Genomic DNA, 22,841 nt, shown 5'->3' on the forward strand with positions numbered 1-22,841 from the left:
GAGACCTAGAGACTTTATGGATGAAAATAAAGGAGGAATTTAAACAGAATGAAAACCACATGGAAAAAAAGTTAGGTGAGGTGCAGGAATCTTTTGACAAAAAAATAGAGGAAGCGGTAGGAGAATTGTCAAACAAAATTAAAGACCTAACGGTCAGAACAAAGACCTTAGAGGACTCAAATAAGAGAATACAGAGAGAGACGAAAGATCATAGAAGAGAAGTGGGAAAAATCAAGGAAAACTTTGAGGAATTAAATAAAAGTCAAGATCAAGTCTTAGATAACTTAGCTATGATGGAAATGAAACAAAAGCAGCTAAATCTAAAATTTAGAGGACTAGGGGAGGCAAGGGACGAAGACATAAAGGGAAAAATGATAAAGGAACTTGCGAGGTGGTTAGCAATGAGAGAAGACGAAGTTGCGCAAACTATAGAAAATGCTTTTAGAATAAAAATAAGACCAAAACAAAACAAACAGAAAAAAATCTTAGGAGACTGCTTGGTGATCTTTAGGTCGATAGAGATGAGAAACACAATCTTGAGAGAAAGCTATCAGAAGAAACTGATAGTGGATGGGAAACCAATTATTATTTTTAAAGAAATACCAATCAGACTCCTACGTAAGAGAGAGGGATATAAACAGATAGTCAACACTTTGAAAAGGAATGGTATACAACACAGATGGAAATTCCCTGAAGGGATTTCCTTTTTTTATAAGGGGAAAAGATTCAGGATAACAGAGATTCAAGAAGTCAGTAAATTTCTCCGTAGATATGAAAAAGACCTCGGGGGATTGGTGGAGAGACATGGAGGGAGGGGGGAGAAAGGGGGGGAGAGGATGTAGGTTTGAGGGGGAGGCTGGAAGAAGAGGGAGAAGTGGGGGAGGGGGAGGGGGGAGAAGGAAGAAACCAAGGAGGAAGAGGTAGGCGAAGAACAGGAAGAAGCGGAGAACCAAAACACCCGAATCTAACTCGGTTGGAACCTAAGAGTTAAATCGACAAATTACTGACTTATTAACAGATAAAAGCGATAATGAGTCTTAAAATTTTAACATGGAATGTAAATGGACTGAATGAAAAAGCAAAAAGGAATAAAATTGCAAATGTGTTGAAGAAGGAAAAATTGGATGTAATTTGTGTACAAGAGACCCATGTAGCTAAGAAGCACAAACATGTATTAATAAATAAGAACTTGGGAACAGAATTCATAAACTCCGGGAGAGAAAAAAAAAGGGGAGTGGTAACATATGTCAATGAAAAATGGGAACCCAAACTGATCTACAAAGATGAAGAGGGAAGGATACTAGGGGTCCAAATAAGCTTTCAGGGAGAGAAGTTCAATGTGATAAATATCTATGCCCCAAATTCAAATAGATCAAAGTTTTACCAAAAATTGGAACAAGTGTTATTAGAATTAGGAAGTAACAAGACGATACTATTGGGTTATTTCAATGCAGTGCCGTCATTAGAATTGGATAGACAAACAGAAAAGAAAAAACGAAAACAAGGAAAGCTACCAGAATCATTTCAAAGTTTGGAAGAAAATCTGGACTTAATAGATCTATGGAGACACAAACACCCGACAGAAAGACAGTTCACCTTTTTCTCAGAAGTACACAAAAGCTGGGGAAGAATAGATCAAATTTGGGCCTCAAGAGAAATTACTTTAAAAACGAGAAAATGCGAAATTCAGCCGAGAACCCTTTCCGATCATAATTCAATAACTTTAGAAATAAAAGGGAAATTACAAGGAGGCTTTAGATGGAGACTGAACGATTACCTGCTTGACAACGATGAGGTCATTGAAAAAGCTAAAACCACGCTAAAAGAGTATTTTGAACTGAATCTCAACACGGGAACAAACATAGAAATAGTTTGGGACGCCAGTAAAGCGGTTTTAAGAGGACTCTTCATCCAGCAGAATAACTATAGGAAGAAAATAAGGCAGCAAAAGATAGACGAAATACTTAAACAACTAAGGGAGTACGAGAAAAAACTAATAGAAAACCCGAAAGATGAGCAATCTATACAAACAATAAAAATACTACAAAGACAATACGCAATAATAACGAGCCAGGAAATAGAATGGAAAATTAAGTTAATGAGGCAGAGATATTTCGAATCGGCAAATAAAATAGGAAAATTTCTAGCCTGGCAACTGAGAAGAAGACAAAAACAGAACGTTATAAATAAAATAAGGGTAGACGAAGAATTAATAACAGATCCGAAAAGAATACAAAAAAAATTTCTTAAATTTTATGAAGAGCTATATAAAAAAGGAGAAGAAGACCCAGCCCAAATAGAAAAATACCTAGAGAGCTGTGCGGGGAAGACCATCACAGAAGAAGAAAAAACCCAATTAAACAGACCCATAAGCATTGAAGAGACTGAGAAGGCGATAAAAAAGATGAAACTGGGAAAAGCTCCGGGCCCAGATGGTTTATCAGCCAAATATTACAAAGTCTTGGGAGACCAACTGGCACATGTACTTTGCGAAACCATGAACAGCATCTTAAGAGGAGGGAAAATACCTGAGTCCTGGAAGGAAGCCTTTATAACACTAATCCCGAAACCAGACACAGATAATCTGAACACGAAGAACTACAGGCCAATATCGCTACTAAACAACGACTACAAAATTTTTGCTGACATCATGGCGAACAGACTGAAAAAATGTCTAACAGATGTAATTAATAAAGACCAAGCGGGTTTCCTCCCAAATAGATTTTTGAAGGATAACGTGAGGCACGTCATAAATATAATTGAGTATTTGGAGATCAATAATAATATACCGGCATCCCTGATTTTCATAGACGCAGAAAAGGCGTTTGACAATGTCTCCTGGGGTTTTTTATTAAAATCTATAGAAAAAGCAGGGATTGAAGGCGAATTTCTGAAGGGAATAAAGGCAATATACTCAAACCAACACGCTAAATTGATAATAAACAATAATCTTACGAACAGATTTAAAATAGAGAAAGGAACAAAGCAAGGATGCCCTCTCTCCCCGCTCTTATTTATTCTGGTTCTAGAAGTCCTGGCGAATAAAATAAGGTCAAGGTCGGAGATAAAAGGGATTAAGATAGGATTCAAAGAGTTTAAATTAAAAGCATACGCGGACGACCTGATGTTATCTCTAGAAGAGCCGGAAGAAAGCATTGGCAAAGCATTGGAAATAATTGAAGAATACGGGAAATTATCGGGCTTTAAGCTGAATAAAACCAAAACAAAGATGTTGACAAAGAATCTGAGAGATGAGGCGAAGGAAAGATTGGAGAGACAATATGGAATCAAAGTAGCTAAAAAAATAAAATATTTAGGAATTTGGCTCACACCCAAAAACATAAACCTAATTGAGGACAACTATACGCCAACATGGAACAAAGTGAAAAAAGATTTGGATGTTTGGAACAGGGTCAGTCTTTCATGGCTGGGCAGGATGGAAGCAATAAAAATGAATATACTCCCTAAGATGCTGTTTTTATTCCAAAACATACCTATCATTAGAGGGTCCAAAATATTTAAAGACTGGCAGAAAACTCTTTCGAGATTTATTTGGCAGGGAAGAAGGCCAAGGATTAGATTCAAACTACTCACTGATCGAAAGGAGAGAGGAGGATTGGCAGTGCCTAACCTAAAGCTATACTATGAAGCGGCATGCCTCTGCTGGGTCAAAGACTGGATAACTTTAGAGAATACCGACTTACTAGACCTAGAAGGAGCAGACAACAGGTTCGGCTGGCACGCCTACCTTTGGTCAAATAAAGAAAAAGTACATAAAGGATTCTCGAGTCACATCATTAGAGGACCCCTGTTTGAAGTTTGGGAAAAAAATAAGAGACTGTTAGAGTGGAGAACACCCTGGTGGCTTTCCCCAACAAACATAGTATCAATCAAAAAGAAAAACCTGGAAGAACGAAAATTAACATACGAAGATCTATTGGTAAGATCCCAGGACAGTTGGAAATTAAGACCATATGAAGAACTAAAAGGGATGTTGACGGGGTGGCTGCAATTCCACCAGATTAATGCAAAATGGTCAGAAGATAAAAAAACAGGAATGAACGAAAAGAAGTCTAAATTTCAGATTGAAATAATTGAAAGCAGTTCCAAGATTCTATCTAAGATGTACAACATTTTACTTGAATGGGATACCAAAGATGAAGAAGTTAAAGAAGTCATGGTCAAGTGGGCGATAGATCTGGGGCATAATATAGAATATGAAAAATGGTCAAAATTGTGGAATGAGGGATTAAAATTTACGGCAAGCGCTGCAATCAGAGAAAACTTAGAAAAGATGATATACAGATGGTATTTAACACCAGAAAAATTAAGTAGAATGTACAAAACTGAAAATAAGGCCTGCTGGAAATGTAAAACAAAAGAAGGCAATTTTATACATATGTGGTGGACATGTGAGGAAATAAAAAAAATTTGGAGTCAGATATATGACGAGTTAAAAAAGATACTTAGATACACATTCCCCAAAAATCCAGAGGCCTTTTTACTAGGGATGGTCGGAAAAGAAATTCGAGAAAAAGACAAAACTTTATTCCAATACTCAACAGCAGCGGCCAGAATGCTAATCGCTCAATATTGGAAAAGCACAAATCTCCCAACGGTGAGGGATTGGCAATTAAAATTATATGACTTCATCGAATTGGCAAAAATGACACAAAGAATTAGAAATCAAAAAAATACAAAGTTAAAAGAAGACTGGAATAAATTCATGGTTTATTTTGAAAGTAATTTTAGAAACTTACCAACTACAGCAGGTCTGTTATAAAACTCCCGATGTACAAACTAGAAACAAACGCCAGCGGTAAAAACGAAACTATCAAAAGCGGATACCCGAATTCAGTAGGGAAGGAAGTCAAGGCTGTACGCCAAAACTTTTTTATCTTTTTATGTGGTTTATTTTTCTTTTCTTTTAGCTTTTCTCTTTCTTTTTTCTTTTTGCTCTTTTTTCTTTCTCTGGTCAGTAACTAAGTGCCATGAGACTTTGCTAATTGTCAGTTGTTTTTTTCTTTTTGTATGTATAAAAGGAACTTAATAAAAAGAATTCTAAAAAAAAAGAGAGAGAGAGAGAGCTATATTCAACCCCCTAAAAAGAGAGAGCCAGTGTGATGTAGTGGTTAAGAGTGATAGACTCGTAATCTGGTGAACCGGGTTCATGTCTCCACTCCTCCACGTGCAGCTACTGGGTGACCTTGGGCTAAAGTCTCTCAGCCCCACTCACCTCACAGAGTGTTTGTTGTGGGGAGGAAGGGAAAGGAAAATATTAGCTGCTTTGAGACTCCTTCGGGTAGTGATAAAGCGGGATATCAAATCCAAACTCTTCTGAATCAACAAGAATTGAGAGCCTCAAGTGCATGGGTGGTATATTAGCTGGGTGTCCAATAGGGGAGAGGGGCTTGAACTGATCAAGCTGTGATTCTGTAACCCAGGTTCAGGTGCCATTTCAGGTGTGGAAATAAAATGAAAACATCAAAGTTATTTAAAGCTTTTCCCACTGTTGGGGTAATTATACGATCATCTGATCATTGGTTATACAACAATAATTCAAACAAATAATGTTTCATTATTCACATTGCATTTAATGATATGCAACTATATCAAAGATAGTTTCCAATGCAGGATTCTACAGAAATGAGTGTGTACATAGGTGAATTTTAAACAGCTCCCATTAAGCCCCTCTTTCTGCCACCACTGTGATATGGGGGTGCAGATTACACAACTCTGGCCGTGCCCATCCATTCCTTGAGCAGGTTCCATGGCCAGTCCTGGTAGAGCCAGTTGAGATGGGCTGCAGTGGGGGCTTGCTTCATTATGACATCATTCAGAAGAATTGAGAGCCTCAGATGTGTGGATTGTATAATAGTAGGTGGGGGGTCCAATGGGGCAGAGAGGTTGGAACTGATTCGTAGCTGAATCTGGGATTCTTGGTTGAGGTGCCCAGAAAGAACATCTGCCCTAAGGATTGGACGATTCCTCAGGTATTTCTTCTGAACCAGTTCCTATGCCCTTTATTTTTTCCACTGTTTTCAGTGTTTTGCCGACCACATCAGTCACAAGCCCCAGAATAGGCACTCCGATCTTATTCCAGTCATCAAGCTGTAGGAAGAAGAAGAGAGGGTAAGGCCAAACAGCTGCAGCAGTGGCTGTTGAACCCTTCCTACGTTGACTTGCCTATGAGAGAGCTCATCACCTGAAGCCCTTTAAAAATTGCATCAAGAAGGTCAGCTAATTAGACCAAGAAAATGGGCAATAGTTTTACTAGAGCTATATCCAATGCTGTAAGCATGCAAACCAGGGGAGGCTAATGCAACAGAACTAACAGAGCATTTCCCCATTAACTGTCGGGATTCAAGCCTAAGTAAGTAGTAACTGGCAACTCTCCAGGCACCTGGCTTGATCTCCTGTTGACCTCCCTGTCTGCATTCCTCAGCAAGATCCAGGCAGAGGTCGCGATAGGCGATCCTTCTCAGTGTGAGAAGAACACACACCCTCTTTGTTGCCCCCCCCCCCGGCAGGGGAAAGAGATAGACAGAAACGTATTTACATGCCTTTATTTCTGTCATTGCAGCGTTACAAAAAACATGACTGCTCTCTTCAAAATCCAGCAGTCGAGAGACAAACACTTCCTGTACTTCCTGTACAGCTCATATTACACTCTGAGCTAATTCCGGTGCTTCGCACTGTGAATTGACTGTCCCTCTGTTTCCCACGGACAGTCCCAACATCATGTGAAGTTTTCAAGCTAGCAGCTCGCAGCTGCATTGCTTCTATATCATATCAGTCTGCCATCCGCCAACTCTCACTTGACAGCTTCTTAACTACAACCCCCACTCGTGCAGAGCTTTCCCCCTTGCAGAACTCAGCAGTGGGGAGAATGGGTTCTGCATGCATTGGCTCTGGCTCCCTTACCGTTGGCCTTCCTGTCTTCAGCCCCATCAGTCGCAGTGGGCACCAGCCACTACTGGCACATACACAGACAAATAATAATAATTTTAAAAAATATTTATACCCCGCCCTCCCCAGCCAAGACCGGGCTCAGGGCGGCTAACAACCAATAATAAAAACAAGTTGATTGAAATGCAACTTAAAAAACAAGATTAAAATACAACATTAAAACATCAAAACATTAAAATGCATAAATAAAATCTAAGCTTCTGACATTAAAAATGAGGAGAGGGGCTTGGAAAATAATGATGATGATGATCTTGTTCAGAGCATACCCACTGGATAGTAATTTTTATTTTTATTTTTATTTTATTTTTTGGAGCACTGCAGCAAAAAAAATTGTATACTGCTCATCGTTTTCATGGTCTGTATCCAATGCAATAGGCACACATACCGGTGCAGGCTGATAAATCAGGATTGAATAAGGCTCTGCCCAACTTAACCTCAGTCACCCTCAGTCATCCTCCACCTGCAGGTCTCTTAAAACCAACCCAATGAATGATACAGCCTGTAAGCCTCCTCCCACTGTGCTTTTGTCCCACTAGAACTAAGTGTTGAATGGATTTGGAGTGTAGGTGGTTTGAGCCGACCCAGGACAGCTGTAGCAGGATTCCTGTGTTGTAGGATGTTGGACTAAATGACTCTCAGGGGTCCCTTCCAACTTTACAGTTCTATGGCAAATGCAACTGGTGTTACGTCTACTCACAAGACCTTTCTTGATCCTTTTGACCTTTCCCTGGAACTCAGCCTGGTATTCATCATTACCCAAAACACCTGTAGTATGAACCAGCAGCATTACAGATAGGAGGATGGGCCAGAACTTCATGATGGGTTGGAATCGGAGTGTCCTCTTTCAGCAGCAGCAAAAAAAGGAAAAGAAAGAAAGAGCTGCTCTTTGCCTCTGCTGTGCCTGAGATGGTGCTCTCTGCCTGCCTTATATAGCCTTGTTTGAGCTTCAATGGGTGATGCTACCCTACTTCTGGACTAAAGCCAAGTGCCTTTCAGAAAGACAATTAGGCAGTTCATGCTGGCATGGTGAACACAGAGCTCATTGCCCAGGCTGAGTGAATTTCCTCGACTCTCTTCCTTGATTGTTTCTCCAATTCGTTCTGCTCTGGGTCCCACACATTTTGATAAACTGATAATTTCTGTGCACAGGTCATGCCCAATTTGCCACAGCTCCCCAGTCATTTTCTTATCTTGCCTCTCCCTCCTATCTCATCAATATGAATGAGTACACTCAAGTCTTGGTTCCAGAGTTCCCAGAGGCAACTGGTTAGCCACTGTGAGAATTGGATGCTGGGCCAGATGGACTTGAGCGACCAGGTTCTTCTTAAGTTCTGATGGCATGAAAGAGTGTGGAAGATCCTACATAGTGCTGTCAGAGAAACTCACGAGCAATACTGTCAGGCTGCTGGGAGCGACTCCCGGCTGGTTGCCCAGGAACGTACAAAGACAAGGGAATGTTTCTTACTATCCGCTTTCTATACAATATTTACAGAAAGAGGCTATAGAACCCAGCCTCTTGGAAAATGGCATTGATCTGAGTGAATCTCCACCCCCGTATCTCTCCCACTTTCTCATTTGTCTCTCTTATGGGTGCTGCTATGCACCCTCTGTCTTTGAGGTTCTGCTCTCCTACTTTCAAGGCTCGCCAGGTACTGGGAGAGGGGTGGGTGTTGGTTTCTATTTCCCTCACTGAGCAGCAACTGCAGTCACAAGACATTGTTTTGCATTCCACAGTCAGAGTTACTGTTGGATTCCCGCGGGAAATGGGAGACTGGACGTGACGTTCACTGGTTTCCTGTTTTTCACTGTTCTCTCGGTTTCTTTGTTAGAGAGACGGTTGCTTCTCTGCTCTCACAGAGGCAAGATGCATGTTTGTATTCTCTCAGCATAGAGAGGAAATAAAGTTAAGAATGTGGCACATACTGCTTATCCTTCTGCTGTGTGGACTGCTCTGCATGGGCTCAAGATGAGACGAGCCTGTATCAGCTTCAGATGGGCCAAAGCTGGTCAAAATCTCACAGTGGGTGGGTCTGAAATGCTTTCTAAAGACACTGTCCATCAGCTGTCACCCCCCTGGTGCTTCCTCCTCCTCTCCCATTATTTCCCAACTTTTCCCCTCATCTGCTTCTGAGCAGATTCACAACCCCTGTGGTAAATCTAAACTGTCTTCCTCTTCCTCCTCCCTGGAAAGGTCAAGCTGGGGAGATGGTCGCCCCCATTCCTCCTCTGCCCAGTCCCTGACACATACATTGCTACACATTTGAAATATCACATTCAATGGTTGGATGGGGAAGATATGAGCCCGGTTTCAATTTTAATGGAAGGTTATATAGAAAAGTACCTTGGGTATGTGGTGAAAGATATCAGTACCTCCAATGATGGTAAAAGAGAGCCAGAGTGGTGCAGTGGTTAGAGTGCAGGACAAGAACCTGGAGATCAAGGTTCAAATCCCCACTCAACCTTGAAGGGTTGACCTTGGGATCAGTCCCTGCCTAACCCACATCACAGGAACACGGGGGGTGCTGTGGTCTAAACCACTGAGCCTCTTGGGCTTGCCGATCGGAAGGTCGGCGGTTCGAATCCACAAGGATGGAAAGGGCAAGCACGAGGGATGCAAAGTCCTCCTTGCTCATATTGCTTTGCTGTTTTCCAAGCACACTGACCTGGTCTCCTTCAGTGTGCAGGGTTTTCTTCTGTGTACAGGACTTTAACAGAATAATGCTTTAAAGGGTTGCTGCTTTGTTTTTGTTTTTTAAAACAAAAGGGTTGCTGCTTTTGTTCTTAAAAAAAAGAAATGTGAATGGTATGTTGTGTTCGACTAAGTCTGTAAACTGCCCATTAGCTATTTGATAGTGTTTGTGTGTCTTGCTTGCTTAACAATAGCAGTGTTGATATGTGTTGTGACAAAACCAGCCAAGGGTCTGATGACAAAAACTTAACAAAAAAAACCCTGGTTGATTCCATAATGTAAGCTTTTTAATATGTTGCCGAAATGTTACTTGATTTTTATTATGTTTTATGTGTGTTGGGAGGCACCCAGAGTGGCTGGGGCAGGGTATAAATAACAAAATTATAAATTATTATTATTATTCTGTTTCTAGAGGGGTAGCCATGTTAATCTCTTGCTATGAAAACCAAAAGCAGCACCATAAAGGCTAACACACTGCTGTAAGGTTTCTTGGAGCAAAAGCTCATGCCTATAAATGTGGCACCTTAAATGTGTTACTTTTTAGGGTGTCACGAGAGATGCTTTATGTTTATTTTTATTTTCTGTGCACCTGATTGTTGCAGCAAAATGTTCATAGGGCTAAAGAGGAGGTTTCTACCTGCTCATTCAGTTCAGAAGCGCAGAAGCGGCCTAGATTAAGACAGGAACAGAAAATGCATCAACCAAAATAATTGAAAGCTTTATTGCTGCTGCCATAATTGATTGATTGATTGATTGATAATTTGATTGTTTTTGCTACAGAAAATGAAACAATGTGACTGGCAGAATCCGAGACCAGGGAGAAGAGTCGGTGGAAGAAGAAAGACTGGAAAAAGTTTAAAGACTATTTACAGAAATACTGTAAAATTAATGAATGTTAGAAAAATGTTGGAATGAAGTTATATGGCTTTAGTAGAAATGTTATACGGAATTAAGTATAAATAGATTAATAGAGCATTAAAGGGAAAAATAAGGTTAGAATGTGTTAAGACAATTATAGGATAGAAAACAGAGGAAGATGGAAAGGAATTGCTGAAACAATTAATAGAAGTGGAATACAATAAGGGAGGTGTGAGGAGGTTGTGGAAATTAGTGAAAGAAAGATAAGATATTGAAATTGGACTGTGTTTTAAATTATTTTTGTTTTGTTTTGTTAGATGTATGTTAGTGTTTTGCAGTTTGTTTGTTTTTGTATTGTATTGTATTGTTGTATGTTTTTTTCTTTTTTGGTTTTTTTGTAGTGTTGTGTTTAATTTGTTGGAAAACTAATAAATATTATTATAAAAAAAAAGAAAATGAAACAATGGTTGCTATCTTTGCATTATGCTAATGTTCAGTCAGTTATATTAAAGTCCCTAGTTTTCCATGTAGGATTGTACAGAAGGGGGGCAAATGATCAAACAGCTCCTGATAAGCCCCTCATTCTGCTGCTGCAGTGACCTGTGGGCAAAGGTTAGGTAGCTACAGCCATGCTCAATCTTTCCCTGAGGCAAATATCACCCTGTGAGAGCCAGCATCTCAGGCAGCAGAGTAGGCTCACTTCGCTGCAGTGTGTTTGTGATTGTGAAGGAAACCATTTCTGCCCACCCATCCTGAGAAAAGCAAGCATTCACCATAATCACCAAAAACTCGAGAGTCTCAGGTGCACAGGTGGGGTATTAGTTGGTGAGTGATCCATTGGAAGAGAGAGGTTGGACATGATCTCTACATCCATCTTTCATTCCACAATCCCAGTGAAAGTGCCAAGGAGGAACATAATCATGGTTTGAAACATTTCCAATTCCACAAGCTTGTTGTTTTTTCAGTCATCACACACTAGCTGGTTCCATTTGGCTTTCAACTATTGTTTTGCCCCCTTGAATGCAGCCTTGGCAGCTGCTTTAGAGATCTTCCAGGCTTCCAGCATCTATTTGCAGAAAGAAGAAGGAAGGTGAAAGCTTAACTTCTGCGACAGTGGCTTTCGAACCCTCTCTACTTTGACTTGCCTGCCAGAAAACATACTCCCTGAGCTCCTTTTAGGATTGCATCAGGAGGGTCAGTGTAGTAGGCTGAGAAAACTGGTAGTGGGCTTCTTTGGGAGCTATATCCAATATGGCTCTGCCCCCAAACTTCTTCCAAATCCAGAGCAGTGCAAGTGACCCCCAGGTTGGCCCAGGGCAGGGTGCTCTTATTTGGAAACCACCACCCCACCCTGATTGATGCTATGGGCGACGACTATTGCATCAGTAGGAGTATAGCATCTAGATCAAGGGAAGTAATAGTGCCACTGTATTCTGCTCTGGTCAGACCTCACCTGGAGTACTGTGTCCAGTTCTGGGCACCACAGTTCAAGAAGGACACTGACAAACTGGAACATGTCCAGAGGAGGGCAACCAAAATGGTCAAAGGCCTGGAAACAATGCCTTATGAGGAACGGCTAAGGGAGCTGGGCATGTTTAGCCTGGAGAAGAGGAGGTTAAGGGGTGAATATGATAGCCATGTTCAAATATATAAAAGGATGTCATATAGAGGAGGGAGAAAGGTTGTTTTCTGCTGCTCCAGAAAAGCGGACACGGAGCAATGGATCCAAACTACAAGAAAGAAGATTCCACCTAAACATTAGGAAGAACTTCCTGACAGTAAGAGCTGTTCGACAGTGGAATTTGCTGCCAAGGAGTGTGGTGGAGTCTCCTTCTTTGGAGGTCTTTAAGCAGAGGCTTGACAACCATATGTCAGGAGTGCTGTGATGGTGTTTCCTGCTTGGCAGGGGGTTGGACTCAATGGCCCTTGTGGTCTATTCCAACTCTATGATTCTATGATTCTATGATTCTATGATTCTATGACTGTGTACAGTGCCAGATTACCAAATAGGCAGAGCAGGCACTAGCCTATGGGCCCCATGCCTTTTAGGGGGCCCACAACAATAGATCAAAATTCCAACTCAACTTTAGGAATAACGTTCTGGTGGAAAGAGCTATTGGACAGTGGACTGGACTCCCACAGGAGGTGGTGGACAATCCTTCATTGGTGGTTTTGAAGCAGAAGTTGGGTGGCCATCTACCAGTGATTATTTAGCTGTGCTTCCTGCACTGCAAGGGGGTTAAACCAGATGACCCAACTCTACAATTCTATGAGTCTATGAAAACTAGAATTATTTGGAACCACCAGTCCTTGCCTGTGGCTCCAGTTTCTGTGGGCCTCCCTGCCTTCTGCCCCATCAGTCTCACTAGACACCAGCTGTGTATCACACACAAACACAAAGCCTTTGCTTAAGGACTCTTAAGAATGTTGTGAATCGCTTGGATAAGTTTTTGTGCCACAAGTTTATTAATAATAACAATAATAATACTAGACAAGAGTGTGCCTCTCACAATCTTATATGATCATTTCTTGTACAAGCCACTGCCGAATACATTGTGGAGACTTTGAAGGAACACAGGAACACAAGAAGCTGCTTTTACCATTATTGTCTGCATTGTCAGCGACTCTCCATACCTTCAGACAGAGGACTATCTATGCCCTACCTTGAGATTCCAGAGATTGAACTGGGGTTTTCTAAATGCAAGGCAGATGCTCTACCATGCTTCCCAAAAACACACATATTGCATTTAGCATTGCTTCTACTCACCTTGTTCTTATTTTTTTAAAATAATGTTTATTAAAGTTTCACAAACAATAAAAAGTTCCAAAATTTAAACATAAGAAAAACTACAAAAATATAAAAATACAAAAACAAAACACATTAAAAATACACAATAAAAAACAGTTAACAAAAGAAGGGAAGGGGGGAAAAAGAAAAAGAACAAAAAGAAAAACCAAAAGACAAAACAGAAAATAGATTAGTATTTTCAAATCTTATATTTCATTCACTAGTTTCTTGATCTCCTCACACCTCCCATTTTGTATTCCAGTTCAGATATTAAATTCAGCAAATCCTTACCCTCTAACATTTATCCTCACTCAAGATATTAACCTATTATAAATATCAATTTTCCAATTATCAATCCCTATTTACATTTTCTTAGAAATCTTTTTACCAATACCACTTATTTTCCATCAGACATCGTTTTAACATTCCTTAATTTTACAGTGCTTCTGCAAGTAGTCCTTAAATTTCTTCCAGTCTTTCTCCACCGACTCTTCTCCCTGGTCACGAATTCTGCCAGTCATTTCTGCCAATTCCATGTAGTCCATCACTTTCATCTGCCATTCTTCCAGTGTGGGTAGCTCCTGTGTCTTCCAATACTTCGTGATTAGTAGTCTTGCTGCTGTGGTTGCATACATAAAGAAAGTTCTATCCTTCTTTGGCACCAATTGGTCGACTATGCCCAGGAGAAAGGCCTCTGGTTTCTTCAGAAAGGTATATTTAAATACCTTTTTCATTTCATTATAGATCATCTCCCAGAACGCCTTAATCCTTGGGCATGTCCACCAAAGGTGAAAGAATGTACCTTCAATTTCTTTACATTTCCAACATTTATTATCGGGCAAATGATAGATTTTTGCAAGCTTGACTGGTGTCATGTACCACCTGTATATCATTTTCATAATATTCTCTCTTAAGGCATTACATGCCGTAAATTTCATACCTGTGGTCCACAACTGTTCCCAGTCAGCAAACACAATGTTATGTCCAACATCCTGTGCCCATTTGATCATAGCAGATTTTACAGTTTCATCCTGAGTATTCCATTTTAACAGCAAGTTATACATTCTTGAAAGTATCTTAGTATTGGGATCTAGCAATTCTGTTTCCAACTTTGATTTTTCCACCTGGAAGCCAATTTTTTTATCTAAGTTGTATACCTCTCTTATTTGGTAGTAATGAAGCCAATCTCGCACTCTATCTTTTAATTTCTCAAAACTCTCCAATTTCAATTTGTCTCCTTCTTGCTCTAGAATCTCCCGATATTTTGGCCACTTGGCCTCCATATTGAGCCTTTTTTGAGCTTTTGCCTCCATTGGTGACAACCACCTTGGGGTTTTATTTTCAAGTAAGTCTTTGTATCGTATCCAGACATTAAACAGTGCTTTCCTGGCAATGTGGTTTTTAAATGCCTTGTGTGCTTTAACCTTGTAGTACCATAAATATGCATGCCACCCAAAAACATTGTTGAAACCTTCTAAATCCAAAATGTCTGTGTTCTCAAGAAGCAGCCAGTCCTTCAACCAGCAGAAAGCTGCTGATTCATAATAGAGTTTAAGGTCTGGCAGGGCAAATCCCCCTCTTTCTTTTGCATCATTTTGAATTTTATTCTGGGTTTCTTGCCCTGCCAGACAAATTTGGAAATGTCTCTCTGCCACTTCTTGAAACAGTCCATTTTATCCAAAATTTGTAGCGATTGAAACAAAAACAACATTCTTGGCAATACATTCATCTTAATAACAGCAATTCGGCCCAACAAGGAAAGCTTCAAGTTTGACCATATTTCTAAGTCCTTTTTAACGTCCGACCAACATTTTTCATAATTGTCCTTAAATAAGTTCCCGTTTTTAGCTGTCATGTTAATCCCCAAATATTTCACCTTCTTAACCACTGTTAAACCTGTCTCATTCTGAAACCTCTCTCTTTCAGTCATTGTTAAGTTTTTCTCAAGAACTTTGGTTTTTAACTTATTCAACTTAAATCCTGCCACATAACCAAACTCCTGGATCAATTCTAATACTCTTTTAGTGCTAGATTCTGGCTCCTGTAATGTCAGTACTAGGTCATCTGCAAAAGCTTTCAATTTATATTGTTTAGCAAAACCTCCAGGACGGCAATAAAAAATAATGGGGAAATTGGGCAACCTTGTCGTGTCCCTTTCTCTATCTTAAATTCCTCTGTTACCACGTTATTAACTATTAATTTAGCCTTTTGTTCTGAGTAAATTGCACTTATACCATTTTCAAACCCTTGACCGACCCCCATCACCTTGTTCTTAGTGACTGCAAGAAAATTGATTACTGCCGGACTTCCGGGTTAGCGCCATCGGCGAATGGCGGAGTTCCTCCGACTGGAGGAACTGGCTCCGTGGAAACTGGGTCTTCCCGCCGCAGCGAAGGTGGGGACCCGCTAGAAATCCCAGGTGGAGGAAGCCTGGGAACGTGGGGTTCGGCAGGGCACCAGGAGCGCCTCCCCTACTCACAGGGAACCCCATTTCGGGGTTCCGGAGTGAAGTGGGGTGAGCGGCGCGGTGCTGCGAACTGATTGCTACTTTCACGGAGTGAAGCCGCACAGCCATTGCCAGAGAGCGCTGACTTTTTCCTGTGGACAATTGGATTTAAAACAAGTACCCATGAGTAGAAACGGAAAATTGGATCAAGAAATATCCTAATTTGGCACCGAAGCGGGAAGGTTCAAAACAGGAAGTCTGCCTTCCGCTTTTTGTATATAGACTGAAGCAAAAACCTTGTAAGCTAAAGCCTGGAAAGTTGTTTAAAAAGTCTAAATTTCCTTCATTTATAACCACTAAAACCCCCTTGGAAGCAGGAGAAAAGGGGGGGGGGCTTTGTTTAAGCCTGCAGGAGAGGGAGTGAAGAAAGATAAGTTTCCACCGTCTCTAACCTGGGAACGGGGTGTCAGAGAAAGAAATTTATATATATATATATAATATTTATTCAAAGTTTAAGGTTTCAAAAAGAGAAAAGAACAATACAAAATATAAAAAAGAATACAACAGTAACAGAAAAAAGAAAAAAGAAGGTATAAAAATACATTCAATTAAAAAAAAATTTAAATAAAAAATAACAGATTAAACCTTTACATAGCTTTCTTCCTTTATTTATTTCCTTGACCTCCTCACACCTCCCAATTTTGTATTCTAATTCAAATCATTTTTTCAGCAAATCCTTCCAACCTTATTTTCATTTCAGTAATTTAATTTAAAATAATATAGATTAACGTCCTCTCTTTCATCACTTTCATCAACTCATTTTTACTTAATCCTTTATCTCATATATACCAAAACTACCTAATTTTCTTTTTCCAACACCTTTCTAACAGTCCTTAATTTTACAATATTTTTGAAGATATACTTTAAATTTTTTCCAATCTTCTTCCACCGACTCTTCTCCTTGGTCCCGGATTCTGCCAGTCATCTCAGCCAATTCCATATAGTCCATCACTTTCGTCTGCCATTCTTCTCGGGTGGGTAATTCTTGTGTCTTCCAGTACTTTCCGATGAGTATTCTTGCTGCTGTTGTGGCGTACATAAAAAAGTTCTATCCTCCCTTCGCACCAATTGGCCGACCATGCCCAGGAGAAAGAAATTGTTGGAGAGGTTCTCTGACTGTGAATGGAATACTTTGACAGATAGCTAAAGAAGAGAAATAAACTGATTCCAATGTTGCCTTTTGCATTCTAAAGAAACAAAATATCTGAAAAATGAAAGTAATTTTCCTTTGTTGGACTTGCCTTAAAAAGATGGATACAAATAGAAATTGTCTCCTCTAGAGGGAGCTTGTTAAATTGTTGCTGCAGTCTACTTGAGGACTCTACAGCTGTGAGATTAAGATAGTGAGACCAGTCCTTTTGACCTTGAATAAAAATGAGCTGGGAGGAAGTTTTGGTGCTTGCTTTAAGCAAGACAAGTGCTTTGTTGGAACAGATGCATGAGAAGATGGATTTGATGAATGAGAAAACGGATTTGATGACTGCTGTGGTCAATAACTGTGGACAAACAGGGAATACTGATACAGAAACCATTCAGGGACCAACTCAGGAACCTGTATTGATTGGGCAAGAGCAGAAGATAATGGAGGAGGTTGCGGCTGCACCTCAAATAATACAAATGGAGAGATCCGAGGCCCTGCAGGAGCATAAGCCGCTGTTTTTGAAGATTGAAGTTGGAGTGGGCCAGGGGGAGTCTGGAGCTGAGGAGGTTCTTAACTTCGGAGGGACTTTGAAATATGCTCTTAAATATTTTTTGGATTATATTGATGACTGTGGGGAGTGGGACTGTGGGGAATGGGCTGGTTTGATGAAGGGAGATGGAGATAATCTTGGGCTGGAACCTCCCAGAGACCTACTCCTCAATGAGAAAGGAAAGAAATTAAGAAAGAGACCAACAAAAGACAAGGAAAAGTGCAGGTATAAACAAGAAGAAGAAGATCTGCAGAAGGGACATGGAAGAGACTTAAGCGCCTCGGACATAAGATTACCAGGTTGATGGACTAGATGGAATGGACAGTAAGGACTGACACGACCCGAGACCAGGAAGAAGAGACGTTGGATGAAGATTGGAAGAAAATTTATAAAGAAAATTTATTATTTCGGGAATTAGCCTAAAATTAATGAATATTAGGGAAAATGTTGGAATGAAACTATATGGTTTTAGTAGAAATGATATAAGGAGTCATGTATAATTGAGTATTAAGTTTCAAGCTCTAAGGTATTTTACGGTAAGATAAGGTTAAATAAATCAAGGCAATTTGAATAACAGAATATGGGGAAAGATGGAAAGGATTTGTTGAGTTAATTAATAGGTTAAATTGTTAAGATAAATTATTCAATAAAAATTGAGAAAGATGGAAAGAATTTGCTGAAATAACTAACTAAACTAGAATACAAAAAGGGAGGTGTGAGGAGGTCAATGAAACAAGCAAATGGAAGTTAAAGATACGTAATATGGGATTTGTGTTTTTTTCCCCTTTGTGCTGTATTGTTGTGTTGGTTTTTATGCTTTGTGTTTTTCTTCTTCTTTTTTATGTATTGTAGTGTTGTTTCCTATTTTTTCTTCTTTTCTGTAATTCTGAAACTTTTAATAAATATTATTTAAAGAAAAAAAGAAAATTGATTACTGCCCCCATCCTCATCTTTGTCCTCAATCTGTTCCTGCTCCTCAGACTTGCTCTTACTCTTGTTCTTCACCTTGCGCTGACTTGAAATGCTCACATTTCTGATGGATCAGAATCAAAGTGTCCTCCTTCGGATGGCATAGACGAATGGACGTGACGAAGAGCTGGCCCTTGTCGCTGATCTGTCTGAGATGGTCTCCTCAGTGAGTGCTGCCTGGCATTTTGTCACCCTCCTCTGTGGTGACACCCGGGGCAACCCGCACCCACCGCACCCCCTTTCCTCTGCCCCTGTCTCTGCCTTCTTTGTACAGACCTGTTTGAGATGGGTGATGCTACCTACTTTAAACTAAGTGAAGTTTAGTAAGGCAATAAGCCATTTCATGCTGATGTGGGGAACACTCAGCCCTTTGTCAGGGCTGAGGCTGAGTGGACTTCCTCCATTCTCTTCCTTGACTGTTTCTTCAGTTCATTCTGCTCTGGGTCCCACACGTCCCAAATTTCACAGTTTCTGAGCTCAATGAGGAAACTGGCTCACACTCTTTGCAACAGCTCCTTTTCTTCTCTCTCTCCCCACCCCCACCAATCTCATAAAACTGTATGTGTGCATTATAAAAATGCTCCAAAAGGAATGTCTTGAACCCACTGAAGCTACCCTATTTTATTTTATTTTATTTTATTTTATTTTATTCAGGTATGGAGAATCACAAGAGTCCAGTCTGGAAGTTACTATAGCAGATTTTCAAATCCTAATTAGAAACTCATCACTGCATTGTTGTTCCAAATTCCAAAATTCTACAATAACTTTAAAAAAAAAATAAGGACATTCCCCTACTTATTTAAGAGGTATATTAACTTTTCAGCAGTATCATTAATGGATAGAGTAGCTCTGTTGTAGGAAAAGTATGCAAGTTGCATTGTGAACTTGTTTGGTTACTGGTGTGGAGTGACCAGTACTCATGCCATTGACCAAGCCTAAGTTATTATGTCCCCAACAGCCATGTCACAGTGTTGCCCTCAGGAGGACTTTGATTAAGATGACCAAGCAGTCCTCAGCGCCCCTTTCTCCACTATCCAGGCTTGAAGATGTGTCTCTCCCAGAGCAGAAGAAAAGAAGAACCTTCTGAATCAGGTCAATGACCTATCTAGTCCAGCATCCTCTTCTCATGGTGGCAAACCAGTTGTCTGTGGGAAACCCATAAGCAGGATTTGAGTACAAGAGTACCTTCTTCTCCTGAGGTTTCTAGTAACTGGTACCCAGAAGCATTGCTGCCTTAGACCATGGAGGCAAAGCCAAGCCATCATGACTAATAATAATAATAATAATAATAATAATAATAATAATAATAATTTATTATTAATACCCCGGCCATCTGCCTGGGTTTCCCCAGGGCGGCTTCCAACAAAACACTAAAATACAATAACCTATTAAACATTAAAAGCTTCCCTAAACAGGGCTGCTTTTAGATGTCTTCTAAAAGTTTGGTAGTTATTTTTCTCTTTGACATCTGGTGGGAGGCCGTTCCACAGGGCGGGTGCCACTACCGAGAAGGCCCTCTGCCTGGTTCCCTGTGACTTGGCTTCTCGCAGCGAGAGAACCGCTCATCGTTCAGCCCGGACACTGAGGTCCAGCTCTGAGGGCCTTCTGCTGGTTCCCTCACTGGGAGAAGTGAGGTTACAGGGAACCAGGCAGAGGACCTCCTCAGTAGTGCTGCCCACTCTGTGGAACGCCCTCCCATCAGATGTCAAGGAAACAAACAACTCTCTGACTTTCAGAAGACATCTGAAGGCAGCTCTGTTTAGGGAAGTTTTTAATGTTTAATGCTGTATTGTGTTTTTAATATTCTGTTGGGAGCTGCCCAGAGTGGCTGGGGAAAACCAGCCAGATGGGCAGGGTGTAAATAAATTATTATTATTATTATTATTATTATTATTATTATTATTATTATTAATTATTTATTTATTTATTTATTTATTTATTTATTTATTTATTTATTTATTTTTATTTCCATTCTGAAGGAAATCAGCCCTGACTGCTCACTAGAAGGACAGATCGTGAAGCTGAGGCTCCAGTACTTTGGCCACCTCATGAGAAGACAAGGCTCCCTGGAAAAGACCCTGATGTTGGGAAAGATGGAGGGCACAAGGAGAAGGGGACGACAGAGGACGAGATGGTTGGACAGTGTTCTCGAAGCTACCAGCATGAGTTTGACCAAACTGCGGGAGGCAGTGGAAGACAGGAGTGCCTGGCGTGCTCTGGTCCATGGGGTCACGAAGAGTTGGACCCGACTAAACAACAACAACATTGTTATTATTATTTGTGTTCTTGTCTGGCTGGGATGTGTCCTCAACTCTGATGATGCCTCTTGGTTGCCTGGATGGAGATGTGTGTGGGTGTGTGGGTGTGTAATCTAGCTTAGTCTGTAAAGGTAAAATCATATGGTCACCCAGAAGGAAATGCAGCCATTGGGCTGAGAATGGTCTCCCCTTCCTTGAAGGCAGACACTGAAGCAAGCAATGTGGGAATAAACAGACTCTCTTTATTAAGTACACAAAGCAAAAAAAATCAGTTATCGAAAGCCTTTTTTGCTCCTGCTGCCACCATGATTAATGAATTAATTATATGACCGTTCATTTATACTGTATAAATTTAAAGAAATAATATTATATTTGCATGACATTCAATTACAATTACAGTGTGGTGTAGAGAGCCAGTGTGGTGTAGTGGTTAAGAGCGGTAGTCATGTAATCTGGGGAACCGGGTTCGTGTCTCCGCTCCTCCACATGCAGCTGCTGGGTGACCTTGGGCCAGTCACACTTCTTTGAAGTCTCTCAGCCCCACTCACCTCACAGAGTGTTTGTTGTGGGGGAGGAAGGGAAAGGAGATTGTTAGCCGCTTTGAGACTCCTGAAGGGGAGTGAAAGGCGGGATATCAAATCCAAACTCTTCTTCTTCTTCTTCTACATTAAAAGGCATGGCTGTCCGTTTAGGACGGTACAGAAATGGGTCTTGTACATAGGTGTCTATTAAACAGCTCTCCTTAAGCCCCCTTTTGTGCCACGGCTGTGACGAGTGGATGCAAATTGTGTGGCTGTGGCCACTCCTCATCTTCCCCTGCAGAGGGTACAAAAGCCAATTGAGATAGGGGGCAGAGTGGGCTCACTTCATTGCAGTGTGTGTTTGTGGAAGTGAAGGAAGCAGCTTCCGCCCACCCTCAATAACAGGAGGAATTTAACATAATCAATAAGAACCGAGAGTCTCCGATGTGTGGGTGGCCCGGTGGAGGAAAGAGGTCGGGGTTCATCTTGAGATCTATCTTTGATTCCACAATGCTGGCAAAAGTACCAAAGAGTCACATCTGCACAGTTCAGACACAAGGTGTTTTCTGTTTCATGGGCTTGTTGGTCGTCCCTCGCTCTCTTATTTTTACCCAAATACATTCCTGAATTTCGCCTTTGCACCTCGGGCTATTGCTGAAAATGTCGCTTTTGCCCCTTTGGCCAAGTATTTTGCAGCCTCTAATGATGCTGACGTTGCTTTGCTCATCTGATTGGAGAAAGAATAAGGGATGTTGAGGCCTGATTCCATCAGCAACCCTCCCTACGTTGACCTGCCTGCCTGGGGACCCCTCCCCTGAACCCCTGTTAGAATTGCATTTGGAAGGTCAGTGTGGTAGGCTGAGAAAAGTGGTCGCAGGCTCCTTTGGGAGCTGGATTCTGCCAAGGCCTGATTCAAATCAGGCATATGTGGATGCCCCAGAGTCATCCATGACTCTCAGGGCAGAGTAGGCTTCAGGCAGGAAGGTGAGGCAGAACCTCTAAAACACTTACAGAGGCAAGCCCTGCAGAGAAGCCCCTTGCATAGGAATGGCATGGACAAGGCAAGATGGGTGCCTTTGCCAAACAGCTTGCAAAGGTGCACACTTCAAAAGTGACCCCCCCTACCTTTAGTCAGTTGTGGGGAGGCACAAGCCCCGAACTACAGTGGAACGTACTAACTCAGAAGGTGGCAAACTCTCCTTCCTTGGAGAGTTTCAAACAGAGTTTGGATGGCCATCAGTTAGGGATGTCTTAGCTGTGATTCCTGCATTGCACGGGGTTGGACCAGATGACACCGGATTCCCTTCCAACTCTGCAGTTCTATGATTTTATTATTCTACTGCAGGAACAAATCCAGGACAGAACAAGCAGTTACTTGGGAAATGACTTATAATGAAATTGGGCAGAGGACCAGAGGCATTCCTTTAGGGAATGGTACAGACAGAGGCTCCCAGGGGCCAGAAGAGCACATTTATATATGCAACTACAGCAACTCAGATTTTGTAAGCTCAGAAATGGAGGATGGGAGAGGTCCCAAGGAAGGAGGAATGGCAGCTAAAAATGATGGTGTATGCAGAGTTAGCAGGCTTAAC

The 22,841-nt window shown here is 41.0% G+C and overlaps 1 long non-coding RNA gene across 2 annotated transcripts in view; it reads left to right on the forward strand.

The window, feature by feature from the left end:
* Nucleotides 1–5,843: 5,843 nt before the first annotated feature.
* LOC309536562 overlaps nt 5,844–22,841 on the forward strand; it is a 51,295-nt gene continuing 34,297 nt past the window's right edge. Inside the window, exons 1-2 of one of the 2 annotated variants that reach the window (XR_014221622.1) lie at nt 5,844–5,993; nt 19,429–19,562. This is a non-coding gene — a long non-coding RNA (uncharacterized lncRNA). The remainder of the gene's footprint in view (nt 5,994–19,428; nt 19,563–22,841) is intronic. The other variant, XR_014221623.1, reaches the window with a different exon arrangement.

The sequence above is a fragment of the Podarcis vaucheri genome, assembly GCF_965113315.1.
Source record: "Podarcis vaucheri genome assembly, chromosome: 7".
Lineage (NCBI taxonomy): Eukaryota > Metazoa > Chordata > Lepidosauria > Squamata > Lacertidae > Podarcis > Podarcis vaucheri.